General features: G+C 46.5%; 1 long non-coding RNA gene across 1 annotated transcript; it reads left to right on the plus strand.

Annotated features, from left to right (window-relative positions):
• The first annotated feature begins 2,377 nt into the window (after positions 1-2,377).
• Positions 2,378-6,026, plus strand: LOC145543231 (uncharacterized). The gene is made up of 2 exons (XR_014080561.1): positions 2,378-4,822; positions 5,609-6,026. It is a non-coding gene; the product is annotated as an uncharacterized LOC145543231 (long non-coding RNA).
• The last annotated feature ends 749 nt before the right edge of the window (positions 6,027-6,775 follow it).

The raw sequence follows: 6,775 nt of genomic DNA on the forward strand, positions 1-6,775 counted from the left end.
AAGAAACTGTTTCCTGGTTCAGAGAATCTTTATAAAATCAGGCTGTAAGAGATCTGTTGTGTTTTTTCTTAGAAGCTCACTGGGGCTCTGACTTCAGATACAAATAGGACAATGTTCACAGAAGCAGGGGGAGTAAAACAATTCTTTTATAGAAGTAGTAGTGTTTTCGTCTTTCTCTAACCTACCAGAAGGTGGCGCAAATTCACTGCTGATACAGTAAAAGAGGACGTGGCTTTTTTTACTTGCGCCCTGCTCTGTACAAGTACAGTAAAACAGCAGGGGGGTGGGGGGGGAGTCTCATATTTAGAAATAAATTAACAGACTTAAAATTTCATCTTAAAACTCCAAATAACTCATATAATACTTGTCAACATATTTGTTGCCAAATTTAGTTTGATGTGGGTCAAACTAGGCAACAAGCCAAAACAAAACAAACATGAGATGAAGATTTGAGAAAGATAATTTTTAATATCTCAATGTAAGAAATTAACAGAATGGAGTTCGTAATGGCTTCAGACAAACACTGCATGAAGAAAATGTGTTGGAGGCTCTGACAAACAGCCAGGAAGTGGTTATTCAGACATACATTTCATTCCATTCCATTTGAAAATACTTATTATCACATTTTGATATTTAGACGTTTAAAAGTATCTTTAGCATGAAGTATATATTGTGATTTCCTTTTTTGTGCGGCAGTTTGTGCATTTTTGAAATGAAATTAAACCTTCCCTCTGGAAGATAATATAGAATGCAGAGACCCAAAAAGAGTGTTAAACAAAAATGAAAACAAAAACTCCATCCATTTTGCAACAGAAATAACAAAACCTTCCTCACTTGACGTGAAGGGAGCCGCTGTGAGCAAGCCCTGTTTTAGACCAACTTGGATGTATGTCTGGCTGGTGCCCACTTTTCCACTAGTCAAGAGCATTTTTAGAAATGTGATGTCCACCTAAAAGGGAGAAAATTTGTGGTTTTTAAAAAAATTAATTATTTCAGTAAAATATCAACTGGGGTGCTTTCAAAAAAAATCCTTTCCTATATCCTCCCAGGTTCCAGGACCACTCGTTCTAAACTGAGAGGGAGTATTTTGAATCAAATCAAGACAAAACAAACAAAAACAAAAAACCCCCAAACCTTTCCATATACAAACCAAAACAAAGACCCAAAAGAAAGCTTGCACATTTTCAAATTAGAATTTCTAAAGACAGCGCACTCAGGGAATGACCTCAGAGTTCTGGGTTAGGACTGATTTTTCAACCCCAAATCGAGCTTAGTTTTAACAAATGTTACTAGGAAGAACAATGTATTTTTCTTTTCCTAACTAAAATTTATCTTTTAAAAAATTAATTTGCTCTCCGTATTGCCGGATTACATTTTCATTTAACTTCGGTGCCGTGCCTTGTAATTAGTTTTTCTTGATCTGTTTCTTGCAAGAAAAAAAAAAAGTAGAAAGAAAGAAAAAAAACAATTAAAAACAAGCTTCTAGGATGCAGTTAAAATGTTTTCCTTTATCACGCCTGGCGGGAAAAGAACCAACAACACTGACCCAGGAGGGCGGCGAGTCCCACGTCCCTCTCGTCCCATTTCCAAACCCCAACATCTTTTCTTAAAAATCTGTGGGGCTTATTGTGAAGCCAAGGGCGCTTGGCGTAGGAAGACAGTCGCTTGTAATTTATTTGGGAGAGGGACGGGGTCTTGGAAAGGAAACTCGGGGGTTTACGAGGAGGAACAGTCGGTTTTATTCCCTAACTTCTCGGGCGTTTGCCCGGACCGGAGAGGAGCTGCTGGCCCTTCTCCGGCTCACCTGGGAAGGCCCCCTCCTGGCACTCGCTTTGTTTGGCGTGCCTTTAAAAGCCTCCTGTTGGCAGAGAGACCCACAATGAAACAAATTCTCATTTTATGACGTCTTTCCCCCTCTAGGAGTCCGAACAATGTTTGGGGGGCTCGGCACGCCTGAAGATAAAAGAGTTTTATTTTAAATGCGATACGTGTCAGGATTAGACAGCGTTTCCTTTCAGCTAAACTACAGAGCGGATCTTCATTTCCTATTGCACTGCTTCCCCCGAAAGAAACTTTCTTCTTCTTTTCTTTTTTTTCTTTTCTCCCTCTTCTCCCCGCATCAAAGAGTCAGGAAGACGAGCACTGGGCACAAAGCTGCTCCCTCTCCCCCCGCCGGAAATCATCTAGGACTTCTAATCCGTGTACATTTCAGAGCAACCCGGGGCCTCGGCTACGGTTTTGGGTTGAGTTTTCCGGGATGAGATTGCGAACTAGTTGGGGCTGCAGGGAGCGGCCGAGCCGAGCCGGGCGGGTCGCGGAGCCGAGCGCGGCGACCTAACTGGCGAACGTGGGAGCGGGGCCTGCGCGCGGGCTCCGGGGGCGCACCAGCCGGCCCCAGCCGGGCCGCGTAGGGCTCGGGCCCTCGCTCCTAGGAAGGGGCAGGCCGGACCCCGAGGCCTCTGCTTCAGGGTCAACTGGCTTCCCTTGTGCCACCTCGGGCCTCGATGGGACCGGGCGGCGGACTAGGGCCTTTGTCCGCGCGGGCCTCGGGCACACGGGCCGGGCGCCCGCCCCCTCCGGCCCCAGACCGCGGAGAAACCTGGCGCTAACGGCCTTTTGCACTTTTCCGCCACTTTCTCGGGAATCGGAGGAGCCCGGCCAGAAACCCCGAGAAGGGAGGCCGTGATTTATGGTCGGGGAGCCGGAGTCTGGCACCATATGGTGGGATTTATCAGGCCCGGGCCGCCTCCAGCCCCCGAGAGAGACCCCACCTCCGATGTCGGGCAAACAGTGCCCAGCTGACAATGTCGCCGGCCCGGGCCGGGGCTGGAAACGCCTCGACCGCTCCTTTCCTCCCTTCCAGAAGTTGATAGACGATAGGCTTTATATATATATATACCTTATGGTAGTACTCGGAATGACACAAAAAAGTAACTTGTGATCTTTGGCCATTAGAACTTAACATTAGGCCGCCGGATCCCCCCTCCCCGGCCCCCCGGCCCCTCGGCCCCCCTTGCCTTTGGAGGAGGCGAGCGGGGGCGCCTTGGGCCAGGTGGAAGGTGGTGTAGGGTTAAGAAGTGTCGGACCTCGGAGAAGGGCTTCACTTCCTCTTCGTTTTGTCGCCCTTTGTGTTACATACGGGGGCAAGCAAGGTCTGCCAATCACTACCATTTCTCTTTCTTGTTCTATAAAGACGGGGTCGTCACAGCAACAGGGACATGACAGGCTGGTATCTCTCTCGAGCTCCAGGGGGCCCTTAATAGGATTGAAGCAAAAGATCAAGCGAATGGTTTCCTATTTTAGGCCCGTAATAACTCCCAACTGCTTGCATATACATGGGCCTTACAGTATTATGAGGCAATTTTTTAATCCCTGAAAAGAGGAACCTGTGTTCTGGCCGAGTCTGTCTTAGAGAACCCTGTGGGATCCGCCCTCCCCCGCCACCCTCCATCTTCATCCTCCCCTTTTATTTGAGGGGAGGGATTTCTCTCCCGATTTCACTTACCACCCCTCCCCCAGAAGCCGAAGGTGTCATTTCCTGTCATTAATTCATTTTACCAGCTCAAAGTAAATAGTCTGTTTAGAGGGAACAAAGACCCCCCTTTTTGGTATTCAGTTGAAGTGGGATCAGCAGCCTGGTGGGATCAGAAGTTTGCATATCTTTGGAGATAGTGGCCTTGGATAAGGTTTAGCCGCACATCCCTACCTCCTACACCAACCTCCCTGCACCGCCCCCCACCCCACTAACCCACACACCTACCAAAACACAAAGCAACCTAAGGAGGAATGAAAAGGTTTCTCTCCGCAGGCCACTGTTCATGTTCAAAATGAAGTCTCCTGGGCATGGGGAGTACGCATGGTGGGTGGATGTCCCTTATCTGTGTGCTTGTTGAGTAGAGAGAGGAAACAGATGCAATGCATGGGGCAAGGGGGTGGCTTGTTTACACCCTTGAAGACCTGGGGAAACCTGTCAAAGGAGACTGACTTCAAAAAACTGAGACTGCCTGGGAAATCTGAATGCAAACAACCCTGCAAGAATCAGCACCAGCAACATCTGTCACCACAGCTGTTTCCTTTCTGGTTGGTGAGAGAACCTCTGTGGGCTGGCATTGAACTCCAGGCAACGGGCCCAGGGTCGTTCTCTTCCAAACAGAACCTTCCAGGTCTCTGTGTACTTAGCCTGCTTAAAAAGAAAGCACAACACAAAACAAAACAAGCATGGCATTGCCGCCTTTTAGGGGAAAAGAAATAGCCTGGATGAAGCAGGTTAAGAAGTGTTTTTGTCATGTGGTTGCAGATGGGGAAACTGAGGCACAAGGTATCAGGGAACTTTCAAATTAATATCCAGAGAAGAAATCAAAATTGGTGAATTCAGTTCTCAGCCTATTGAATTCTGCTGAATGTTTCAGAAGGCACTGACTTTAAAAATTGAGTGTTTTTATTGTTTGTTTTCCCTTTCGTTCAATCAAAAGATAATTATTGAGCACCTTGGATGTGGAAGATAAAATGCTTTGTGTTGTGAGAGGTAAACAATGAAATGTGGCCTTAAGCCTGAAAGAATATGTCCCTTATTCTCCGAGCACTGTGACAAGCAAGGACATGGATGTGGCAGTGGTGGCTTGGGCTGAGGCTGTAGTAGGGAGGAGCTCTGACAAGGGAATGAGGGGTATCTGGCCTGAGTAAGCAGCAGAGACTTCCTGGAAGAAGTAGCACTGGGCTTCCTAGGACCTTCAGGCTGAGTGAGATTTTGGTAAGCAGAGGTGGGAGAGGACATGGATGATACAGAGAACAGCAGGCTTTCACCATCACGAGACAACGGCAGGTTAGTTTTTCAAGGGATGGAGGGAGATAAGGCAGGAATGAAACAGGAGACAGCTACAGCCTGGCTGAGACTTTTGGACTTGCTTCCATCAACAAGGGGAGGTCTGAAGTGCTGAATTTAGGGGTGAGACTAGAATGGATGGCAGGCAGGGTTTGGGGTAGTGAGAAGGCATGGATACTGAGATCCCAGTGGGGAGGCTGTGGCAGGCAGGAGGGGTGAGTGAGGGCTGCTGCCGGCCAGTGGCATGAGCATGGGAAGGAAAAATGATTGTGTAAAAATTGGATGGACATAGAGCTCAAAGCAGGGAGACAGGTCAGAGGTGATGTGGCCTTCAAGCATGGATGACCAGGGAAAAAAGGCAGCCTCGTTATGTGCAAGGAATTAAAATAACATTTAAATTCAGCATTACATGCAGAGTGTTTAAAATATTGAGAGCTTCATGACAAGAGAGGAACTCAGATACCAACACTGATGAGCTTTTCCAATGTTGAAGAGCTTTCTTTGTCAGAGCCAAACACTTGGCCTCATGGCTAAGGCTCAGTGTGATGATGCAAAGCCAGGATCTCAGACCTTGGTGCCTTCATGGGGCGGACAGAGAAGCAGCTTGTAGAAAGCATATTTTCCCCAAGACACATTATTCTTTCTCAGCAGTCATTTCAATTTCATACCATTATTGAGAGAGATAATGGAGAGAGAAAGATATTCGAGGCATTGTCTCTGCAACTCCCAGGCACGAGGAAAGAAATGTCCAGGTGTTATAACTGATCTGCATTTATTATTTTTCAGCTGCATTCAATGTTTGTTTGAGAATGTTCCAGAGGGCAGATACCTGGATTATGACACAGTCAATGCAAGCCAGACGGATGGAAAATAGTGAAAAGGCAGTGGACTGGGTGTTTGGGTCCAGAGTTTCCTTCCTGATTATGCCAACCAGGTTGTGTGAGCTTGGCCGCACGGGGGCACTCTCTGGGCCTGGTTTCCCAACCTGAAAAATGTGGTGCATAGACTGAAGGTCTTTTTCAGCACCAGACCAATGGGTCATTGATGTGACCCTTTCTCTGAACTCCCCCAGCAGTTTCTGCCTTACATTCTGTATTCTGCTTTGCATGTGCAAACAGAAAGGATATTTATACTGTATGATTTAGACTTTTTCTGGATTTTAATAACTTCATTTGCATTGAACTTTATAAATATTTTGAAAGCATCATGCTGTCTAGTCTCCCTTGATCCACAAAACTGCCATGTCAAGTAAGTAAGCCAGGGATTTTATTCCCAAATGTACAACTGATGATAATCATTTCCTTTCAGGGTGCCTACATACGCCAATATGTGCCTTACATAAAATGTCTCATTTAATCACCACAGTGCCTGGTAGCTATTGTTAGTCCCACTGTACAGATCAGAAAGCTGAGACTAACAGGGTTGGAGACTCATTGAATGCCTCCTGCTCACTGATGGCCGACTCAGGGTTTGAATTCATGTCTGTCAGCTCCAACTCCATGTTTTCTGAGGCCTGGGGAAGTCATACAAAAGTTGCTGACTGTCTTCCTCTCCTGCACAGCATCTCTTGTATGCTTTTACCATCTCTATTTTCAGAGGACACTTTTGGCGTGTGTGGCTTTCCACGGTCTTTGTGGCCTTCCACAGTCTTGCCATGTGAAATATAAGAGCTGAGATTTAAACCAGGCAAACTGTTGACTTAACCTGGTTTAAATGTTTATCAAGCATCCAACATGCTTCATACTTTATCACAGGCTTTGAGACCCTAAAGAAATATTAAAGATGTCTCATTCCCTAAGGATTTTACAATTTAAGATGGAGAAACCAAGTAAAGCAGGAAAGCATCAGTGAGCAGGCACTGTTCTATAACGTGAAAGTGAAAGTCGCTCAGTCGTATCCGACTCTTTATGATCCCATGGACTGTAGCCTGCCAGGCTCCTCTGTCCATGGAAT

The sequence above is a fragment of the Giraffa tippelskirchi genome, chromosome 3, assembly GCF_054371585.1.
Source record: "Giraffa tippelskirchi isolate mGirTip1 chromosome 3, T2T-mGirTip1v1.2.pri, whole genome shotgun sequence".
NCBI classification, from domain to species: domain Eukaryota; kingdom Metazoa; phylum Chordata; class Mammalia; order Artiodactyla; family Giraffidae; genus Giraffa; species Giraffa tippelskirchi.